A 22,350-nucleotide genomic window follows, 5' to 3' on the forward strand; every position below is an offset into this window, starting at 1 on the left:
CTGTAAAAGGGTAAAAGCAAAAGTATGATGACAAAGCTCTAATATATAATGCTTACTGTTCACAAGGTAAATTGTTTAAAATCCATTAATAATAAGTGGAGAAAAGCTAAGACAGTTATGTAAGCATACATGTCAACAGTAAACAATCACCTGGGAAAATGCCTTTTCTAATAAATAGGAATTAAAAAAGATAAATTCAATACTGGTAAAGCTGTGGTAATACAAAACTTAGAGATAAAGTGGTTGGGTTTTTGTCTTTGTTTAAAAACTGCATCAACCCCTCTAGTTACTTTATAACAGAGTAGGAGTGGGAGTTGAATAAAAGAGTGGATGTGAAAGGATCCAGGCACAGTGCATGTGCAGGGTAGACATGCGAACATTAATATCCTCCATTTTTTCTCATCCATTGTTGGTAGTATTATAAATTAGTATATTCTTCCTATAGATTAGAGAAAAAAAGATTAGAGAAAAAAACACAATAGAAATTGTTTAAAGAAAGTGACTCAGTACAATCTGGGGAAGAAATACCAATGAAAGGTCCATAAAAAGTTTTATTTTTTAAAAGATTTTATTTATTTATTCATGAAGGATAGAAAGAGAGAGGCAGAGACATAGGGAGAGGGAGAAGCAGGCTCCCTGCGGGGAGCCTGATGCAGGACTCAATCCCAGGACCCTGGGATTACCCCTGAGCCAAAGGGAGATGCTCAACCACTGAGCCACCCAGGCATCCCTATAAAGAGTTTTAAATACTCTTTGTTTATGCATTTAGAGCAGGACTCAATGAAATTGAAAGAAAAAAAAAAAAAAGAAAACCACTAAACATTTGAAAAATAATTAAGCTATGATGTATATATAACTAAGTTATATATAACATATATCTACATATATATAACTAAGTTATATATAACTATATATAATATATAACATATCTATATATCTATATCTATATCTATATCTATATCTATATCTATATATGTCTAACTAAGTATACATGCCAACAAAAACTGTGGTAAGTATAGCTGCAAAAGCATGTATAAATAATTTTAGGTCAAAAAAAGTAGAACAAATAGCATACATATTACCAACAACTGTGGGCAAAGTATATCAATAATAATAATAATAATAATAATAACCAAAAAAGGTTCTGGACTCTTGCCGATCAATGGAGGTCTTCTTAAAAATTGAGGTAAAATACATACAATATAAATCCACCACTTTAGCTATTTTATTTTTTTGATTTTTATTTATTTATGATAGTCACACACACAGAGAGAGAGAGGCAGAGACACAGGCAGAGGGAGAAGCAGGCTCCATGCACCGGGAGCCCGACATGGGATTCGATCCCGGGTCTCCAGGGTCGCGCCCTGGGCCAAAGGCAGGCACCAAACCGCTGTGCCACCCAGGGATCCCTACTTTAGCTATTTTAAAGTGTACTATTCAGTGGCTTTTAGTGCATTCACAGTGCTGTGCAACCACCACTACTATCTCATTTGCATTGCCCCCAAAGAAATCCTACTCTCCCCTTTTCCCCCGCCTCTGGCAACTACTAATTTTTCTATCTCTATGGATGTGCCTATTTTAGGCATTTCATATAAATGGAATAATATAACATGTGTCCTTTTGTGCCTGTCTCTGTCATATAGCATAATATTTTTAAGGTTCATCAATGTATTAATACTTCATTATTTTTTGTGGCCAAATAATATTCCTTTATATGGATATACCATTTTTTTATTTACCTGTTCATTGGTTGAAGGGCATTTGGGTTGTTTCCACTTTTTGGCCATTATGGACAATGCTTCTATGAACATTTATTTATGTACAAGTTTTCATTTGAACATCTGTTTCCAATTCTCTTGGGTATATGTCTAGTAGTGAAATTGCTGGATCCTATGGTAATTCCATGTCTAACTATTTGAGGAATTGCCAAGCCTTTTCATGGTGGTTGCACCATTTTACTTCTTCATCAGCAATGTATGAGAGTTCCAGTTTCTCTACATTCTCTTCAACATTTGTTATTTTCTGTTTGTGTTTAAAAATTATTCAAGCCATCTTAGCAGTATCTCATTGTAGTTTTGACTTGCATTTACGTAATGACTAGTAATGTTGAGTATCTTTTCATGTGCTTATTAGCCATTTGTATATTGTCCTTGGAGAAATGTCTACTCAAGTCCTTCACTCATTTTTAGATTAGGTTGTTTTTTTTTGTTGTTGTTGTTGTGGAACTTGGAAGAGTTCTTTACGTATTTGGATACTTCTATTTCATGAGCTCTATGACTTTCTTTTTTCTTTTTTTTTTTTTTTTAGCTCTATGACTTTCAAATACATTCTACTTTGTGGGCTGTTTTTTCACTTTCTCAGTAGTGTTTTCTGATGTGCTTAAGTTCTTACTTTGATCAAGTTTAATTTAGCTATTTTTCTTTTGTTGCTTGTGTTTTGGTATCATGTCTAAGAATTCTCAATGGAGTTTTTACAGTAGATAAATTCTTTGTACATCTTATATTTGACTATTCCATTAAACTTTTACTGTAAAACTGATTTTTAAAAATACACATGTTCTATCCCCAAAGCACTAACAAAGCTGCACGTTCTATAGTGCTTACACCACCAGATGGCACCATCAAGCACTTTAAATATAGGCAGTAAAAAGTGCCTTAAAATTCCTTTCCGTGTAGTTATGTAATATCCCCAGAGAGACTGTTGGTGTTGTATGAGTAAGAATTCCTAAGTTAGGACATGGTTTTCATGAACCTGTTAAAAAAGAAACCTATAAATTCTTTTAATATGCTTTTGTCTTAGGAATACTCTTGGTAGATGGTCTTAACCTCATGCTTGCAGGAAACAATTTGGAGCATTTTATTTAAACACAGTAAACAGAACAAACAAACAAACCCACATAGAAAATGGCAATATAGGGATCATGAGCTCCTAGCCCCTGAATTTCTGATTCAGTAGACTGGGATGGGGGTGGAGGGGGGAGAATTTATATTTTCTAACAATATGCTGCTGGTCTAAGGACCATACTTTGAGAATTACTGGACTAATAAGCAGTCATTTTAGCTGAACATTTAGTTTAGCATTTAGGTTGAGTATTTATGTTGAGTTAGATCCTGGTGACCCTGGAGGAGGCACAGTGGCTAGAGCAGAGAAATCTACCATCCTGAATAGGGTCAACAGCCCCAATAGGGAGGCAGATCAACAGCTGTCTTCAACAGAATCATGTTCTACATCAGAATTAGAGGCAGCATGCTGCAGTACAGGAAAGAATTCGAATTCTGAAGTAAGTTGTATGTGGGTTAGAATGCCAGCACTGTTACTTCTTCATTTTGATGGTTTCCTCATTTGTAATTAGGGAAAGTGGGAATACCATATACTTCACAGGCACATTGTGAAGATTAAATAAAGGAAGTGTCACAATTACTCGCTTGCCTTCCTTAAAAATCTTCAATGGATTGGCCATCTATTGGTATCTGTTAAAGCTGGATAATGAGTACATGGGAGTCATCATACAACTTTTTATTGCAGTATATGTTGGGAATTTTCTAGAAAACAATAAAAAGAAAGCCTGAGTATCAGATCAGGAAAAAAAGTGATGCTATAATTTTTTTTCAGTGGATCCCACTGTTTTTGAAAAGTCAAAATTCTTCAGCTGGTATCTATGGCTCTTTATAATCTAGTCCCAAATTACTTCTCATTAGCACCATCTCTCATCACTGTTATCTGCATTGTGCTCTCTATTACAACCACATTTGAGCCATTTTAGGAAATGACATTCACTTTCATTTTCCAATTAAGTTATTCTCTTGGCTTGGACTGTTCTCCCCTTATTTATCTTTATTTAAATAGTAATAATTATGGCTGACACAGGCAGCTAACATTTACTACTGACATTTAACCTAAACCAGTGATTCCTGGGATGGAAGCTGAGTCTAAAAAGCCTATTCTTTACCACCAAATGGCTATTGAGTCCAAAAAGCCTATTCTTTACCACCAAATGGCTATTTTTCCTACCAAACAGAGGAAGTCTATCTTTAGTAGAAGAGATTTATACCAACTCACAAGGAAAAGCAGTGATGAGAAATTTGGCAGAGTGAAGCTGGGACCACGGGGCAGAAGGGAGGGACAGGGAATGTCCTTGGATTGGGTGGTTTCTGAGTAAGCACCCCTCTGTCCACCCTGTAATTGGTTACGGGAGCCAACAAATTCCCACTTTGCTCAAGTTACTTTGCGTTGAGTCTTTGTTATTTGCAATTAAGAGACTCCTCACTAATAGGTTACGAATGATAACTGTAGCTTTTATCAGCTGAACTATCTAAATTATTTCTTTTGAAAACTGTATTATAAGAAAAACTTTGATTCATCTAGGTAATTAACTGCAAGTCTAATTCGATAGTTTGCTTTATATTCTTGATTCTCTTCAATTAAACAGATGTGAAAGTTTGAAGTAGACAACTGTTATTACTGAACCACAAATATATTTCAAAAGCTTTGTGAATTTTTTAAGATTTTATTTATTTGAGAGAGAGCATGCGCAAGCACAAGCGGGGGTGGGGGTGGGGGAGTGGTGGGCAGAGGAAAAGGGAGAAGCAGACTCCCTGCTGAGCAAGGAGCCAGCACAGGGCTTAACTACAGGACCATGAGATCATGATCCGAGCCTAAGGAAGACTCTTAACCAACTGAGACACCCAGGTGCCCAGCTACCTGTATTTCCTGAAAATTGAAAGTAAGGTAAGAACTACTCAAAGCTTTCAATAAATGGTAAATGTGTCATAGCTATAATATAAATATAACAAGGGCATGCATGGTGAAGATGCATCTGAACCCTATCATTTAATGAGGAAGGCATAAGAATGTTTTAAGTACACTTGTTTGTTCATTTTCAAATGAGCAGATGTGCACAAATTCAATTAATATAGAAAGCTGTGTAAAGAGCCACAAATTTTGTAATGGTAATTACAATGGTAAACTAGAATTCATGTATTTGCTCAGAAATGGCAGAAGAGGCATTCTTCCATGGTTTATACAAATATGAGTTAATCTGGCAGAGTGAGCTCCTGGGTGGTCTCCACTATGCAAAAATTTAGTAGGTAATTCAACCAAATATGTATTTTGAATAGTCAAGCTTAAAAAACATCTGATATAAATTGCTAGGGGAAGAAGTCTATAATGTTTAAATTGAGAAGCCATAGGCCTTTGATGAGCCACATGTTTTAATGGTCTGGTAGTTTTCCAATTTGAAAAATTGAACTTGAATGCCTTTAAGCAGCCATGTTCTCTTCTGTTACCAAAAGACCACACGATCCTTATGTATTATTACCAATACCCTCTTTACTCATTTGATAAACTTGATTTCTTATTTTTTTATTTTTTTAAATTTTTATTTATTTATGATAGTCACAGAGGGAGAGAGAGAGAGAGGCGCAGAGACATAGGCAGAGGGAGAAGCAGGCTCCATGCACCGGGAGCCCGATGTGGGATTCGATCCTGGGTCTCCAGGATCGCGCCCTGGGCCAAAGGCAGGCGCCAAACCGCTGCTCCACCCAGGGATCCCTGATCAACTTGATTTCTAAAATCAGTTGAGTTTTACAACACAAACTCATAATAGTAAATACAATTCAAATTAGTAAAAAAATAAAGGGGGGGGATATCTTTAAGACAAATTCAGAAATTTAAAATACTGGGATGTTCCACTGAACTTTTTTTTTTTTTTTTTTTTTTTTACAAGAAAGTATAAATGCCCAGCAACTTGTTTGAAGAGGAAAGTTATCCTGAATTAGGGGTAAGGAGAAAGAAAATGTGTCCTTTTTCTAAGCATTTGATGCAATATCCCCGTATAGTGAGACTTTAAACAGTGGCCTCCTCATTTAGATCCAGGAAGGGCACAGATTCTACAGTCATAGAGTTATGTTGAAATCTCTTGAGTTTCCTTAATGCAGCCTAGAAAGGCAAATTCTTTTCTAAGAGCAATGAATATTCTAAAATAGTCTTTGGTAAAAGTCAAGGATATAAATATCAAGATGATGACAAATATAAGCTCTCTTAAAATTAAATCATGAAATTCCACAGTCCTCCTTTGCTGATGGAAGAGAACAATGATTGCCTGCCTGCATTTATCTTTCTGAGAAGACCCCAGCTATACATAACCAAGATCACTTTTTACAAATTTAGAGAGATTGAAGAGGTCATGGGAATGAAAGGTGCAGCATAGGGAATATAGTCAATGGTATTGTAATAATATTGTCTGATTACATGTAGCAGCTACACTTGTGGTGAGCATGGCATACAGAGAGATGTCCAATCACTATGCTGTACACCTGAAAATAATGTAACATTGTGTGTCAACTATACTTCAATAAAAAAATTTAAAAATAAAAATTAAAGAAAAGAGATCAAAGCAAGTACTGGGCTGCATCTGTGTCCTTGTAAATATTTTAACACATAGATGAATATATCAATTGATATAAAGTAAAATTAGAAACAGATCACGGTTGTTTTATTAAAAACACTGAGTTCTTTTAGGTTGAAAGAGAAAACAAATAAGAAAGTTCCCATCTGTGAATTACAAAACTCCATGAATTACAAAACTCCAGAAAAGGAAAATTCAATATTGCTTTTCTATAAAGTCTGTGTTGTTCTCCTGAGTTATTTACTAGCATGCATAACTGCTTGTGAGTGTGTTAAAACCATCTCAATATTTAGGTTGCAATGCAAAAGCAGCATGGTCCGACAGAAAGCTTTGAACCATATACACTTGTAGTCAAATTCAGCTATACTGCTTACTAAAAATATTACTCTAGGAAAATACTGAAACTTCCTGAGCTTTAAACTCCTGATCTGGAGTCAAAAGAGTATAGTACTATAAAACATGGTTATTAAAATAATAAAGCTTAACCATTTCTATGTTCTACCCAAGATTTTCATCGATGTCCTTGATAGGACCTATTACAGAGATTTTTGTGACAGACTTGGTTTTGAGTCTCAATTCTATTACGTACTTAAACAGTGTAACCTCTCTAGATGTTTCCTCATTTAAAAAATGAAGAGATAATAGTATCTCCTCATGAGACCCGCAAAATAGGCATTTTCTTTTTTAAAAAAATTTGAGAGGAAGAGCTCTAGAGAGAGAGAGAGAAAGAGAGAGAGAGAGAGAGAGAGAGAGAGAGAGAGAGAGAGAGAGAGAAAGCAGGAGTGGGGGTCAGAGGGAGCAGGGAAAAACAGGCTCCCTGCTGAGAAAGGAGCCCAAGTGGGGGCCTGATCCCAGGACCCTGGGATCATATCTGAGTGGAAGGTAGATGCTTAACGGACTGAGTCACCCAGGTGCCCCTAAAACAGCACTTTCAAGTATACCATTCTAATTCCCTTGATGTTTTTATATATATTTTTGGAATTATTTTCAGAGTTATTACCTGGAGATTACAACTAACATCTTAATTTAAGGCAAACTCATTTGGATTAATGTAAACTTAATTCCAAAAGCATACAAACTCTGGTCCTACATAGTTTTACTCTCTCCCTCATCTGTGCTATTTCTGTCATATAAATGTATCTTTACATGTTATAAGCCCATTAACAATATTTTAAAATTATTGCTTTATGTGTTATATTTTATTTTTTTTTAAAGATTTTATTTATTTATTCATGAGAGACACAGAGAAAGAGGCAGAGACAGAAGCAGGCTCTCTGCAAAGAGCCTGATGTGGGACTTGATCCCAGACCCTGGAATCACGTCCTGAGCTGAAAGCAGATGCTCAACTGCTGAGCCACCCAGGCATCCCTATGTGTTATTTTTTAAATCAGACTTTAAATATACTATTCCTTTCTTAGACTGAATAATTTCAATTGTCTGACTTTAAATTCATGGATTTTTTTTCCTGCCAGTTCAACTTTGCTGAACCTTTCTAATGTATTTTTATTTCAACTACTGTATTTTTCAATACCAGAATTTCTATTTGTTTTTTTTTTGTAATTTTTCTTTGTTGATGATATTCTCTCTTTGGTCGGACATTGTTCTCAGACTTTCCTTTAGTTCTTTGACTTTATGGTTTCCTTCAGCTCTTTGTACATATTAAAAAGAGGTGATAAAAATTCTTTGTCTAGAAAGTCCAATGTATGTGCTTCTTGGGGGTCAGTTTCTATTGACTTCCTTTTAGTCCTCTGTAAGGGCTATACGTTTCTCTTTCTTCGAATGTCTGATAATTTTTTTAAGAATGAGACATTTAAAGTAGTATAATGTGGTAATTCTGGAAATCAGATTCCTCTCTCTCCCCAGGTCTTATTGTTGTTGCTGCTGCTGTTTACTTATTTTTAAAGATTTCATTTATTTGAGAGAGAGAGAGAGAATGCACAAGTGTGGGGGGGATAGGCAGAGGGACAAGCAGACTCCCCACGAGATGGGAGCCTGATGGGGCACTTGATCCCAGGACCTGAGATCATGAATGGAGCTGCAATCAAGAGTCGGACGCTTAAATGACTGAGCCATCCAGGTGCCTCTGCTGTTTATTTAGTGACCATGTTTCTATCTCAGTGTTTCAGGAAATCCAGAGTTTTGCAAGAAGCTTCAGAGATTCCACAAATACTTGATTTGGAAATTTTAATACGTATTATTTTGACCACTTTTTAATATACAAGGAACTCATTTTATTCCTTAGCCATCCATTATTTCCATCTCACTCTACTCCTAACCATTAGTCTTCATTTGTAATAAACCCACTAGAATCAACAATCAAGTAAAATGTGATAAAGGTGAGTCACATACCCAGGTAAACTTAAAGCAGGATGTCAAGAGATTCAAGCCAAGATTTACTGGCTTGAGCATACTGCTTTAGGAAATCTCTTGCTCCTTTCCCAATCCTAGTAGCCCCAAATCTCTTTTGTTCCTCACATATACATAGTATATAGACAAAATTAATTGGAGTATTTTTCCTTAAAGTGAAAGCCGAAGATTTAACCACATAATCTTTGCAGTTAATAAATTCATAAATTCTTTGTGGGAATTAAAATTTTTTGTTTTCATTTAAATAAATAATTTTAAATGATTTAATTTACTCCAGGATAATATGGATGATCACGTTTACTGGAAATTGCCATGGGATTTCTATGCCTATGCTTATGGTTATGTCAAGCAGTTCAACTCCAATGGTCTTAAGTTAATGAGACTAGATCTTGAACTTAAAATTACCTTGAATTTAAAATGCAATGACACAGTTGCACATGTGGAGATCAAATGACATCAGTAAATGCAATACTAGCAAAGCAAAAAGGGTGATGAGAGTCATTATAGGTATATGGTAGAACAGGTACTGGGAATTTGAAACAGCTTAGAGACATTATCATAATCCATATTTCAAGTAGTAATTTTTTAATCTTTAATCTATATCAGCTATCATATTTAATTATTTTATCAGTTAGGATTTTATTGATTTATAGATTTGTTTGCATTTAAATGGTAACTGTTTTGAAGTTTGGTTCTTTAGGTATATAAACTAGAAAAATATAGATATCATATAGTAAATATGACTGCTGCAACTATAAGAATTTTTGGCATTCCAATTTAGATATAGAATTTTCCTATGTTGATCTTTTGGCTGTTATTTAAGTGGCATCTTTTGTATGTACTTTTGACATGAAACTACTGAAATGCCAGAAAGTATTTAGCATGAGGAACTTAAAGTTTTAGTTTTAGTTTAGGAGACAATAACCCTGATGCAGGCAATATGAACGTTCCTTATATTGAAATTTTGGGGAAGAGTTATACATTTTTTGGATATATGGGACCATTAATAGAAAGGAAATAGTGTGATGGCCTTCAATGTTTCCATTGCCGTCCTCCAAACTACAATTTGTGGCTGTAGCAAACATGGTCTGATCTTTTGAGCCCCAAGACAGCCTCTGACCAGAAAAACCTTAGATGTGTGGTACACTCACATGTGACAACTAAATTTCTTTGCACCTGAATTTTCTTTCTTTCTTTTCTTTCTTTTCTTTTCTTTCTTTCTTTTCTTTCTTTCTTTCTTTCTTTCTTTCTTTCTTTCTTTCTTTCTTTCTTTCTTCTTTCTTTCTTTCTTTCTTTTTCTTTCTTTCTCCTTCCTTCCTTCCTTCCTTCCTTTCCTTCCTTTCCTTCCTTTCCTTCCTTTCCACCTGAATTTTCTATGCAATATAGAATGCTATGACAGAAAGGAACCTGTGATAAGCATGATAATAAAGTGATTATTCAACAGTTCAATTCAACAAAATGTTTACTGTAAACCTACTCTGTGCCAAGAACTATGCCAAGGGCTGACTGTTTATATGTGGTGTATTTGAACACATAACCATCAAGAATTTGGCCAGTCGGGTGAGCAAATAACAGGTAATTTTAATTATACCAAATGCTAAAAGAAAGCCAATTCAACAGATGTAGTTTTAAGGAAGATTTTCTGGAGGAAATGATGCCTGAATGTATTTGAAAGTCCTTAAGGATCAGTCACAATTTTTATTAAGAGAACAGTTCAGTTTTTAACTATTAAAATCAGTATTTACAAAGCTTGCCTAAGACTAATTTATTATCTTATTTGTTTTCCTAAGCAATTCGGGTTTTATTTTTTTATTTTTTTTATTTTTTAAATTTTTATTTATTTATGATAGTCACATAGAATGAGAGAGAGAGAGAGAGAGAGAGGCAGAGACACAGGCAGAGGGAGAAGCAGGCTCCATGCACCGGGAGCCCGACATGGGACTCGATCCTGGGTCTCCAGGATCGCGCCCTGGGCCAAAGGCAGGCGCCAAACCGCTGCGCCACCCAGGGATCCCAGCAATTCGGGTTTTAAAAAGGTCTTGGAGTTGCACTTTAAAACATATTTAAGATGCCAAATTTTCTAAAAATACAGTAAGAATAAGAGCCACAAAAGTTGAGTCTTCACATGTAATAAAAGTGGCTTTTGAGCTAAACATGTAAAGTAGGATATTTTCAAATTTTAATATAGTAGCTAAATTGTACTTTTGGGGGGCATATAGTTATTTGGGACATCATAGCTTTCAAGTAGAGTCTATGAAAAAAGATTTTGGCTTTTCTTATTATAAACACTCACATGTTCATACTGCATTCAATTCCAGCAAAACCCTCTGCTGTGCTCAGCATTATTTGAATCACAGAAAATAACATTAGCTGAGGACATTCAGGAAGGAAGGAAGGTCAAGAAAGGCAGGATCCATTTCTTGGCAGCAATGAAAATAATTCCCCTTCTAAAAAAGTTATAACTAAACATATTTCCCCCCATTTAGTAAGACTAGTTTTAACAGATTGTGCCTTAAATTCCTCTCTATGTAATGGATTCAAAATTATAAGAGAGCAATTAAGTTTCTACTTTCTTATTTCAAAGTTTAATGGTACTTACGATTATAACTTAATTTTAAAAAATATTTATTTATTTTAGAGAGAGAGAAATAGAGAGCGCTTGTGCACATCCAAGTGGGAGGAGGGGCAGATGGAGTAAGAGAATCTTAAGTAGACTCCTTGCTGAGCACAGAGCCTGATGACTTGGGGCTCAATTTCATGACCCTGTGATCATGACCTGGGCTCAAATCAAGAGTCTGTCACCTAACCAACCGAGCCACTCAGGGGTCCCAAACTTAATTTTCTTTAAACAGTTGTGGAGGTTTATTCAGATTTTAAAAGCTCCCTATTTGGTGAAAACATTCCAGTTTCTCTCTGTTAGCTTTTGATCTCTTAAAGAAAACTCCCTAGCTTATAGAAAATTTATGATGATGGTGGGTGACTCTTTCTGTAAACAAGTAGTAAAGTCCCAGGGAGCTTCTTCGACATCTGTGGATTGCTTAGACTGTCTCCTCTGGCAAGAGCCCCTAGTGTTTTGTGTGACAGTGCTATAGCCTCTATTTAGAAAGTGCAAACAAAAGCCAAATTGAAAAGGCATTTATAGCCTAACACAAATGATTTTAGGCTCTAATTTTACAGATGCATGACAAATTTTAGCCTTAAGTAGGAATTAGCTTTTTCATCATGCCTCCCCTTTTAAACTCATTATCAACATTCTAAGGACTGAAGGTCCCACAACAATATTTAAGTGAAATGAAATTTTGTGATGATGTGTGTGCATTCTATGCTATCACAAATGTACCACATTTCTGATACTGAAAGGACTTTAATAAAGCATGTTAGTATTTCAGCTGATATGAACCAATTTGACCAAACACATACATGTCTCCAAAATGTAGTTTCCAAGTATCATTTTAATATTAAAGGAAATAATATTTGTAATAATGTTAGTATTATGCGTGGCAAGTTATAAATAGTTAATGAATGAGGCTACTTTTGTATTTTTATTCTCCTCCAAGGGAATAGAGGCCATATGGATCTTGTTCTCTATTGTGTGTCCACTAAATGGCACATAGAAGCGCCTAGTAAGTATCTGTTAAATTATAAATGAATGAATGGTCTGAAATGAAAATGTCTGCTACCAGTACTATATCAACCACATATAAAAATAGTATCTAATAGGATCTAAGTATGTAATAAATTACACTGGATGTCAGTTAGCTTGGTATAAAATATTGGTTCCAACTCTGTTAATGTATCATTACTACCTTCAGCATTACTATCTTGTTCCCTGAAGGATCCATGCTTTTCTTCAGTTTGTAAGGTCAGAAGAATAGTTTAAATAATATACAATGAAAATGTTCAACTTACTAGCAAGAAAAAATTAAAATATTTAATTAAGAATACTATACATTCATCCAAATTGTTGCTCTTACAGATATATTTACTTAGTTATAAAATATAGTTTTGATAAGGGTGCAAGGAAATAAGTACTTTCATACACTGCTTTTAGGAATGTAAAATGATATCTTTCTGGAAGGTAATCAGTCTATATGGAAAGTATTAACAAATCCTTGTTTTTGATCAGAAAATGAAGTTATAAAAAGGCATCTTAAGGAAGTTATCAAAGAGGTATACAAAGATTTGTATAAAAGAACCTTTACTACAGATTTATGAAAGCATACAAAAAAAGTCAAGAAATTTATCACATATTAATAAAATATTAGGTGGTCATTAAAATCACATCTTCAAGTATTATTTATTTATCTATTTAGATTTATTTATTTATTTGAGAGAGAGAGCAGGAGCAGGGGGAGAGGCAGAGGGAGAGAAGTTAGGGGAAGCTGACTGTCCCTTAAGCAGCGAGGCCAATGGGGAAGGGGGCTCGATCCTGGACCCCCTTTCCGATGTTGGACCCCAACATCTGAAACCAAGAGTTCGAAGCTTAACCAACTGAGCTATCCAGGTGTCCTTCAAGTAATATTTAAAGACAGGAATAGTTCACAATGTATTTTATATGAAAAAAAGAAAACTACTTATACTAACTCTGAAACATGTATATATAATATATGCATAGAAAAGACTAGAAAATTATGCCAAAATGACATTAAGAGTAATTTACTGCTGCATAAAAGAGTTATTTATATTTTAATTTTGTGCTTGGGTTTCTTAGTATTCTGCAAATTTTCTTTTGGTAATTTGGTAATCAAACAGAACATATATCTTTTTTAAAATTAAAAAAAAAGGGCTCTACTACAAACATGCTATAGAACACTATACGCACATTGACATTCATAAACAATATATACTATGTTAAGATCTGAAAAATTATTTAAAATGCCTGCCAGTGGGCTGCGTGGGTGGCTCCGTCAGTTAAGCATCTATCATTGGCTCAGGTCATGATCTTAGGGATCCTGGATCAAACCCCACATTGCACTGGACTCCCTGCTCAGCAGGGAGTCTGCTTCTCCCTCTCCCTCTGCTTTTCCCCCACGTGTGCTCTCTCTCTCTCTCAAATGAATAAAAATCTTAATAAAAAATTAAATAGAATGCCTGCCAGCTTTTAATGTAACTTTGAACATTCTGTCAGCAGAAATCCAGAAAATACTATGAATTCATTCAAAACTCATGGTTAAAAAATAAAAAGTTGTAGTTAAAGCTAATAAAGTTCTTGACATATTCTTGGTTATGTTTTTTATAAATCCATCACTAAAATATCTGTTACTTGGATATCACTGGAAATATTTTTACTTTTAGAAAGTTAGTAGAAGGTGGAGTCCAAGATGGCAGAGGAGTAGGAGATCTGCTCCCAGGAATGCAGCTAGATAGCTATTAAATCGTTCTGAACCCCTGTGAACTCAACCGGACACCTAAGAAAAGAATAGCTGCAACTCTACAAATAGAAAAGTGACCACTTTCTGCAAGGTAGGAGGTGCAGAGAAGTGAATCCAAGGTGATATATGGGAAGTTAAACGGTAGAGAGAGGGATTCTCCTTAAGCTGGCTACAGAAAGTGATAGAGCAGCAAAGCACTAAATCAACTTTTGGAAGTCTGCTCTGCTGAGGGGCGTTCCTGCCTGAAAGGTGCTCAGGTAGTGAAGCAGGGGCAGAACCCTTGGTGGGACAGTGTGGTCTCAGAATCCTTGGGGTCACAGGAAGAACGGGGGTACCTGAGCCAGAAGAGTTCCCAGGCATCGGAGTGGGGAAACTGGCTGCATTCAGTCAGCCCAGGAGTGGGCTTTCGGCTCAATATTGCTACAAACCATGAACTAAGGCACAGTTGGTACAACTGTTCTCCATGCAGAGGCCCAGCTAGCTGCAGAAATCTTGGCAAGACCCTCCTTTCTCCCTGGGAAGGAGCGGCCCAGGAGCACAATGCAGTAGTCTACAGGGTTTGGAGATTCTTTGATGCCTGAGAAAGAAATGCTCCGTCACAGGCTCGGTGAGTAGAGTACCAATAGAGACCAGGGAGACAGGAGTGGTTAACTGCTTTTCCCTGGGGGCGCACTGAGGAGTGGGGCCCCAAACTTTCAGCTTCAGGGCTAGAGATTAGGAGGCTACCTTTTTCACTCTCATCCTTTACAGCTGCACAAAAGGCTTCAGGGGAATAAAAGCCACGTAAGAGAAATCCCAGTCATTTAGCCTAGTCCCCTGGCAAGGGTACTGCAATTCTGCCTGGGGCAAAGAAACTTGAGAATCAGTGCAACAGGGCCCTCTCCCCCCCCCCCCCGAAAATCAGCAAGAACATGTAGTCAAAACCAAGTTTACTCATCACTGAAAAATTCAAAACTCCCGCGCTATGGAAATATCGTATATAGAATTCATGGGTTTTTTTTCCCCCATGACTCTAGTCTTTCAATTTTAACTTTTTTCTCTTTCCTTTTCAACCAATTTCTTACTTTATTAACTTTTTGAAAAATCTTTTTATTTTTATTTTTTTTATCTTTTATTTTTTTTTATGATAGTCACACACACACACACACACACACACAGAGAGAGAGAGAGAGAGAGAGAGAGAGAGAGAGAGAGGCAGAGACATAGGCAGAGCCTGACGTGGGATTCGATCCCGGGTCTCCAGGATCGCGCCCTGGGCCAAAGGCAGGCGCTAAACCGCTGCGCCACCCAGGGATCCCTGAAAAATCTTTTTAAATTTTCATTTTTACAGTTACATCTTATCCTTTCATCGTATTTCATTATACACACACGTAAAAATTTTTCTTTCTTTATAATTTTGGGATGCAGTTTCTTCTAAGAGACCAAAATACACTCAGAATACACTCAAAAATACACTCAAATACACTCAAAATACACTCAGAATCTAGTGTATGGCTCTGTTTTCTTCACCTGTTGGATCATATTCACTTTTTTCTTTAATCTCTTCTTCTTTGATTTTGTTTTTTTTCTGTTTTGTTAAAGTGTTTTAATTTTTTTATCTTTACAGTTATATCCTATACTTCCATTGTATTTAATTTTATTTTTGTACATACATGTTCTTTCTTTACAATTTTGAGGTGTAGTTTCTTCTAACAAACTGATCAAAGTACACTCTGGATACAGTGTATTGCTCTGTTCTGTTCAATTGTCTGTTCATATTCCTTTTTTTTGTCTTTTAATTTTCATTTTTACAGTTACATTCTATCCTTTAAACATATTTAGTTCTTTTTGGTTCATATACGAATTTTTCTTTCATTACAATTTTGGGAACTAGTTTTCTAACAAACAGACCAAAATACAAACTGGATCTAGTGTATTGCTATATTGTTAACCTGCCTGATTATATTCCTTCTTAAAAAATTTTTGGTTTTTTTTGGTTCTGGTCTAATTTATTTACTGTATATTTCTCTGGGGTTGTTGTTGCCATTTTAGTATTTTGTTCTGTCGTTCATCTATTTTTCTCTGGAGAGAAAGACAAGATGGAAAAGCTCACCTCAAAAAAAGAGAACAAGAGGCAGTACTGACTACCTAATCGTCCTGACTGGGGCATAATCATTATGCACAAAAGTTAGATGTTGGAACTAGCGTTCAGAATAATGATTATAAAGATACTAGCTAGGCCTGAAAAAACATAGAAGACACTAGATAATCCTTTTCTGGAGAAATAAAAAAATTAAAATCTAATCAAGTCGAAATCAACAAGGCTATTAATGAGATGCAATAAAAAATGGAGGCTCTAGGGGGAGGGGCAAGATGGCGGAAGAGCAGGGTCCCCAAATCACCTGTCCCCACCAAATTACCTAGATAACCTTCAAACCATCCTGAAAATTTACGAATTCGGCCTGAGATGTAAAGAGAGACCAGCTGGAACGCTACAGTGAGAAGAGTCCGTGCTTCTATCCAGGTAGGAAGACGGGGAAAAAGAAATAAAGGAACAAAAGGCCTCCGAGGGGGAGGGGCCCGCGAGGAGCCGGGCTGAGGCCGGGGCGAGTGTCCCCAGGACAGGAGAGCCCCGTCCCGGAGAAGCAGGAGCTGCACCAACCTTCCCGGGCGGGCGGAAAGGGGCTCGCAGGGAGTTAGAGCAGGACCCAGGACGGCGGGGATACCCTCGGGCTCCCGGGGACACTAACAGACACCTGCGAGCGCAGGAGAGTGCTCCGAGCTCCCTAAGGGCTGCAGCGCACACGGCGGGACGGGAGCAGCTCGGAGGGGCTCGGGCGGGACGGGAGCAGCTCGGAGGGGCTCGGGCGGCGGCTCCGCGAAGGGGGCTGCGGGGCGGGAGCGCGAATCCACCAGCGCAGGCCCCGGAGCACAGGGCGCCGGGACACAGCCCAGGATCCGGCCTCCCGCGGGACAGGCAGAGGCCGGGAGGGCCCAGGACAGCGAGGACGCTCCTGCCCCGAGCTGAGCAGATCAGCGGCCCCGCCCCGGAGCCTCCAGGCCCTGCGGACGGAGAACCGAGAGCCCCAAGCCCCGTAGTTCCTGCGGAGGCTGAATCCAGGCTTCCAGAGTTGCCATAGCAACTGCTGCTGTTCCTCCTGGGGCCCCACGGGGTAAACAACCCCCGCTGAGCCCTGCAGCAGGCAGGGGCAGAGCAGCTCCCCCAAGTGCTAACACCTGAAAATCAGCGCAACAGGCCCCTCCCCCAGAAGACCAGCTAGACGGACCAGTGATACTCCCCCGTGTTCCAATACAACTTGTTTTTGGCCACTCTGCACTGAGCAAAATGACTAGAAGGAAAACCTCACTTCAAAAGAAAGAATCAGAAACAGCCCTCTTTCCCACAGAGTTACAAAATCTGGATTACACTTCAATGTCAGAAAGCCAATTCAGAAGCACCATTATACAGCTACTGGTGGCTCTAGAAAAAAGCATTAAGGCCTCACGAGACTTCATGACTGCAGAATTTAGATCCAATCAGGCAGAAATTAAAAATCAATTGAATGAGATGCAATCCAAACTAGAAGTCCTAACGACGAGGGTTAACGAGGTGGAAGAACGAGTGAGTGACATAGAAGACAAGTTAATGGCAAAGAGGGAAACTGAGGAAAAAAGAGATAAACAATTAAAGAACCATGAAGACAGATTAAGGGAAATAAATGACACTCTAAGGAAGAAAAACCTACATTTAATTGGGGTTCCCGAGGGCGCCGAAAGGGCCAGAGGGCCAGAATATGTATTTGAACAAATCCTAGCTGAAAACTTTCCCAATCTGGGAAGGGAAACAGGCATTCAGATCCAGGAAATAGAGAGATCCCCCCCTAAAATCAATAAAAACCGTTCAACACCTCGACATCTAATAGTGAAGCTTGCAAATTCCAAAGATAAAGAGAAGATCCTTAAAGCAGCAAGAGACAAGAAGTCCCTGACTTTCATGGGGAGGAATATTAGGGTAACAGCAGACCTCTCCACAGAGACGTGGCAGGCCAGAAAGGGCTGGCAGGATATATTCAGGGTCCTAAATGAGAAGAACATGCAACCAAGAATACTTTATCCAGCAAGGCTCTCATTCAAAATGGAAGGAGAGATAAAGAGCTTCCAAGACAGGCAGGAACTGAAAGAATATGTGACCTCCAAACCAGCTCTGCAAGAAATTTTAAGGGGGACTCTTAAAACTCCCCTTTAAGAAGAAGTTCAGTGGAACAATCCACAAAAACAAGGACTAAATAGATATCATGATGACACTAAACTCATATCTGTCAATAGTAACTCTGAACGTGAATGGGCTTAATGACCCCATCAAAAGGCGCAGGGTTTCAGACTGGATAAAAAAGCAGGGCCCATCTATTTGCTGTCTACAAGAGACTCATTTTAGACAGAAGGACACCTACAACCTGAAAATAAAAGGTTGGAGAACCATTTACCATTCAAATGGTTCTCAAAATATACCCTAAAAACTATAGAACACTTCTGAAAGAAATTGAGGAAGACACAAAGAGATGGAAAAATATTCCATGCTCATGGATTGGCAGAATTAATATTGTGAAAATGTCAATGTTACCCAGGGCAATTTACACGTATAATGCAATCCCTATCAAAATACCATGGACTTTCTTCAGAGACTTAGAACAAATTATTTTAAGATTTGTGTGGAATCAGAAAAGACCCCGAACAGCCAGGGGAATTTTAAAAAAGAAAACCATATCTGGGGGCATCACAATGCCAGATTTCAGGTTGTACTACAAAGCTGTGTTCATCAAGACAGTGTGGTACTGGCACAAAAACAGACATATAGATCAATGGAACAGAACAGAGAACCCAGAAGTGGACCCTGAACTTTATGGTCAACTAATATACGATAAAGGAGGAAAGACGATCCACTGGAAGAAAGACAGTTTCTTCAATAAATGGTGCTGGGAAAATTGGACATCCACATGCAGAAGAATGAAACTGGACCACTCTCTTGCAACATACACAAAGATAAACTCAAAATAGATGAAAGATCTAAATGTGAGACAAGATTCCATCAAAATCCCAGAGGAGAACTCAGGCAACACCCTTTTTGAACTTGGCCACAGTAACCGGAGAAGGACAAACAGTGTATGTTCTCATTCATTTGGGGAATATGAATAATAGTGAAAGGGAATATAAGGGAAGGGAGAAGAAATGTGTGAGAAATATCAGAAAGGGAGACAGAACATAAAGACTTCTAACTCTGGGAAATGAACTAGGGGTGGTGGAGGGGGAGGAGGGCGGGGGGTGGGGGTGAATGGGTGACGGGCACTGAGGGGTACACTTGACGGGATGAGCACTGGGTGTTATTCTGTATGTTGGTAAATTGAACACCAATAAAATTAATTTATAAAATTAAAAAAAATGGAGGCTCTAACTGCTAGGATAAATGAGGCAGAAGAGAAAATTAGTGCTCTAAAAGAAGAATGATGGAGAATAAAAAAGCTGAGAAAAATAGATAAATAACTATGGGATCACAAGAGGAGAATTTGAAAGAAGTGATAACATAAAGCAAAAACAGTATTAGAATAATTGGGATCACAGAAGAAGAGGAAACAGAGAGAGGGACATAAGGTATACTGGAGCAAATTAGAGCAGAAAACTTCCCTAATCTGGGGAAACAGGATCCAAGTCCAGGGAGCACAGAGAAATCCTCTTAAAATCAATAAAAATAGGTTAACACCTTGCCATATAATAGTGAAACTTGAAAATCTCAGAGACAGAGAAAATCCTGAAAGCAGATTGGGATGAGAGGTATGTAACCTATAAGGGCAGAAACATTAGACTGGGAGATCTATCCACAGAGGCCTGGAAGGCCAGAAAGGGCTGGCATCATATATTCAGAGTGCTAAATGAGAAAAATTTGCAGGCAAGAATAATTTATCCAGCTAGAATGTCATTCAAAGTAGAAGGAGAGATAAAAAGTTTCCAGGACAAACATAAACTAAAAGAATTTGTGATCACCAAACCAGCCTACAAGAAGTATTAAAAGGGGTTCTTTAAGCGAAGAGAGAGCCCAAAAGTAGCGGAGACCGGAAAAGAACAGAGACAATATACAGAAACAGTGACTTGGCAGGTAATAACAATTGCACTAAATTCATACATTTCAGTAGTTACTCTGAATACAAATGGGCTAAATGCTCCAATCAAAAGACACAGGGTATCAGATTGGATAAAAAAGCAAGACCCATCTATATGCTGTCTGTAAACAGACTCATTTTAGATCCAAAGACACCTCCAGATTTAACATGAGGAGGCAGAAAACCATTTATCATGCTAATGGACATCAAAAGAAAGCTGGGGTGGCAATCCTTAAATCTGATAAATTAGATTTTATTTTTATTTTTAAATATTTATTTATTTGAGAGAGTGAGCAAGAGGAGAGAACACAAGCTGACGCAGGGGTAGAGTGAGAGGGAGGAGCAGATTCCTACTGAGCAGGAAGCTTGATGTGGGATGCGATCCCAGGACCCTGGGATTATGAACTGAGCTTAAGGCAGACACTTAACCAGCTGAGCCATCCAGGCACCCAGACATATTAGATTTTAAATCAGAGACTGTGATATGAGATGAGGAAGGACACTATATCATAATTAAAAGGGACCATCCAACAAAAAGATCTAACAATTGTAAATATTTATTTATTACAATTGTAAATATATATGCCCCTTAACATGGGAGCAGCCAGTTATATAAACCAATTAATAACAAATTTAAAAAAGCATCAATAATAATACAAGCATAGTAGGGAATTTTAACACCCCACTCACTGCAATGGACAGGTCATTCAAGCTGAAGATCAACAAGGAAACAAGGGCTTTGAATGATACATTGAACCGGATAGACTGTACAGATATATTCAGAATATTCCATCCTAAGGCAACAGAATATACATTCTGTTCGAGGCTACACAGAACATTCTCCAGAATAGATAACATATTGGCTCACAAATCAAGTCTCAACTTGTTCCAAACGACTGGAATCATTTTCTGCATAGTCTTGGGCCACAATGCTTTGAAACTGGAACTCAATCAAAAGAGGAAATTTGGAAAGAACTCAAATGCATGGAGGCTACAGAGCATCACATAAAGAATGAATGGGTTAATCAGGAAATTAAAGAACTAAAAAAAATCACAGAAACAAATGAAAATAAAAACACAACTGTTTAAAACCTTTGGGATGCAGCAAAAGTGGTCCTAAGAGGTAAGTATATAGCAATACAAGCCTTTCTCAGGAGGTAAAATGTCAAATATACAACCCAACTTTACACCAAAAGGAACTGGAAAAAGAACAGCAAATAAAGCCTAAATCCAGCAGAAGAAGAGAATTAGTAAGATTAGAGCAGAAATCAATGAAATAGAAATGAAAAGAATAGTAGATCAATGAAACTAAGAGCTGGTTCTTTGAAAGAATTAATCAGATAAGTCCCTGGCCAGATTTCTCAAAAAGAAAAGAGAAAAAAAAAAGAAAGAAAGAAAGAAAGAAAGAAAGAAAAGAGAAAGGACTAAAATAAATAAAATCATGATTGAAAGAGGAGAGATCACAACCAATACCAAAGAAATACAAGCAATTATAAGAACATATTATAAGCAACTATATATCAACAAATTAGTGATTCTGGAAGAAAAGGATGCATTCCTAGAGACATATAAACTACCAAAACTGAAATCGGAAGAAATAGAAAACCTAAACAGACCCATAACCAGCAGGGAAATTGAAGCAGTCATCAAAAATCTCCCAATAAACATGAGTTCAGGATAGGATGCTTCCCAGGGAAATTCTACCAAACATTTAAAGAAAAATTAATACCTATTCTTCTGAAGCTGTTTAAAAAAAAAAAAAAGAAATGGAAGGAGAACTTCCAAACTGTTTGTATGAGGCCAGTATTAGCTTGATCCCCAAACCAGACAAAGACCCCACAAAAAAGGAGAAATACAGACCAATATCCCTGATGAAAATGGATGCAAATATTTTCACCAAAATACTAGCCAAAAGGATTCAACAGTACAAAAAAAAAAAGTATTATTTACCACGACCAAGTGGGATTTATTCCTGGGCTGCAAGGGTGTTAAGTTCAACATCCACAAATCAATCAATGTGATACACTACATTAATAAAAGGGACAAAAAAATCATATGGTCCTCTCAACAGATG

The 22,350-nt window shown here is 37.4% G+C and overlaps 1 protein-coding gene across 1 annotated transcript in view; it reads right to left on the reverse strand.

Annotated features, from left to right (window-relative positions):
• Positions 1-22,350, reverse strand: part of FCHSD2 (FCH and double SH3 domains 2) — a 318,404-nt gene that overhangs the window by 79,671 nt on the left and 216,383 nt on the right. The gene's annotated exons all lie outside the window — the stretch shown is intronic.

Source organism: Nyctereutes procyonoides, unplaced genomic scaffold (assembly GCF_905146905.1).
Source record: "Nyctereutes procyonoides isolate TBG_1078 unplaced genomic scaffold, NYPRO_anot_genome, whole genome shotgun sequence".
Lineage (NCBI taxonomy): Eukaryota > Metazoa > Chordata > Mammalia > Carnivora > Canidae > Nyctereutes > Nyctereutes procyonoides.